Source organism: Limulus polyphemus, unplaced genomic scaffold (assembly GCF_000517525.1).
Source record: "Limulus polyphemus unplaced genomic scaffold, Limulus_polyphemus-2.1.2 Scaffold394, whole genome shotgun sequence".
Lineage (NCBI taxonomy): Eukaryota > Metazoa > Arthropoda > Merostomata > Xiphosura > Limulidae > Limulus > Limulus polyphemus.
In genome coordinates this window covers 8,168-10,628 of record NW_013666004.1, presented here as the reverse complement: position 1 = coordinate 10,628, position 2,461 = coordinate 8,168, and positions in this window count along the sequence as shown.

Genomic DNA, 2,461 nt, shown 5'->3' with positions numbered 1-2,461 from the left:
ACATTAAGAACAGTAAAGCTACCTGATGATGACAAAACCTTGTACATTTGCTGTTATGTTAAACTTATATTAAAGGTTTCCTTCATTACCCATTCAAGCCGTCTCCAGCCATTATTAGTAAAGCTACTTGTTACTAATGATTAAGATACTTCTCAGTACCACATTAACATGCTTTGGTTTAGACTATAAAATAGGATTCAAACATCTAGAAGTCGGTTCAGGAAAAACGTGAATTAACCAGCGGTTGATATGCGAAGAAATTTCTCTCCAACTTAAAAAATAAAACTTTGTATATAAAAATAACGTTTCAGCAGTGAGCAGTTAATAATGATACGTTCTAAATTGTTGAAATAATGCCACGATAAGTCTGCAGCTAGCGATGTACAATTCAACTTAGTTGAAGTAATGTTCCAGTGTGCCAGCAGGTAGCGATAAGTAGTTCAAGTGTGGTTGAAATAATGTCCCAGTAAGCCAGTAGGTAGCGATTAATATGTCAATTTAATTGCGCATGCACTAGTATAATAAGTAAAACAATTTGATTTTAAGATTATTAGAATACCAAAAGAATCTGAATAAGTAAAGTGTCTGTAAATCACGATAGGTGGAACACAAATCAAATCGTATTGTTCAAGACCGGTGGAATACTACAGTCAAATCTTATTGTTGGTCAATACTGGTGGAATACTACAATCAAATCTTGTTCAGTACTGGTGGAATACTAAAGTCAAATCTTATTGTTGATTGGTACTGGTGGAATATTACAGTTAAATCTTATTGTTGGTTAGTACTGGTGGAATATTAATGTTAAATCTTACTGATGTTCAAGACGGGTAAAATACTAAAATGAAATCCCAAATTATGAAAATCCATTGAAAGCTAAATGTACAAGTGAAGCCTCATGACTGTGATGTATGACCTTGAATATTGTACAGACAGAAATGGTTGGTCATTTATTTTCAAAACGAAAGTTGGGTAAGTTTAAACTTCAAAGTTAAATAATACATTGTTCTTAATGTATCAACGTGCTTATTTATTGTACGTCATAAGATTGATTTAGTAATTGTGAAACGTAAAAACAAACAAATACTTTTGGAGACAAAAACTATCTAATCTACAATGAATTATTTTACAAAAAAATGTTTATGTGCCTTACACAATGATTCTTAGTCTATTTTCTTCTCATTAACATTTTCGCGAATGAGAACAGTCTCACGACTTCACACACCCCCTCCACTAATCAGCACAAATCTATCTGTAGATACAGATCTTACAATATAAAAAGCAGCTTTGACATAGATGTGTAAATTAATGTTATTTTGATATAAAATTTCATTTTCATTTAATCAACCAAAATATCGTATCGTTTTTCTCTCTCTCTCTTTTTAACTATAATGTGGGAACTTAAACTTTACCGTCGCGGATCCCTTGGATCATGGGTTGAGAACCTTTAAGCCTAACATTTATTAAACTTCAGAAGTAAAAATAATATATATATATATAAGGCGAGGATACTTAATCAGTAATATCTGCGAGATTTTTGCTTGTTCTCATACTACTTTTATTTCTGAGATGTGTGTTCGTAATAACATTTTTCATCCAGTCTTGAATCTTCTAGATATATTCAAGGTATCTACCGTTATACTAACAAATTATTGTCTTTAGTAGACCGAGAATGAAAAAACGTATTGCTAAAAATCACTGACAACTATAGCGGCGTACATAGGTTTAAGAAGGCTCTGCGACAAAAATGTTCTCCAGTCTGTGGCCTAACCCTTTTAATGTTAGTAAGTAAAATATTACACCAAATTAGAGCATAAAACAGTGAAATCTCGTTTTTAATTGTTTCATGGAATATTAGGGCAGATGTCTGTGTGTAGTGATGATGGGGAATAGAGCCTCTAATTGTTGACTTATAGATGGCCTAAACGACTGCCGCGCCTTTCACGAGTTGCAGTTATATACCAGGTAGGTTTCTGGGTCCTATCTGGCAAGTGGACCTTTCACGAGGTGGTCCCTAGGGCAGCTGCCTCATCTATACGTAATTACTGTATAGTTGCACACGAAACTTATTTTTTAACTTGGTGTTACGACAACGGAAGTCGCGTGACGCCAGGAGCATGCGTGCTGGAGTGTCTAGAATTATCGGGGAACCCCGCGAATCTCCGAGTATTTGCTAGACGCCCTCTTTTTTTTTAGTATATAAGCCTGGCAAAGAAAGCCAGCGAGATAGGCAGATAGATCGAAGAGATAGATAGATAATTGAGTCAAGCGAACAGTAGGCACAGTATGTAAAGTGTGTGGATCACTGTGATTTATAGCGTGTGTTATAAAAATTAAGTTTAAAGTGACTGTGGAAATTCTGTATATTACAAAATTGTATCGAGAAAGAATAAACTAGTTTTAATTAAGAAAGGACTTGTATCGCTGAAGTCACTCGGAAAGAATTTGTACCGGAAATTAA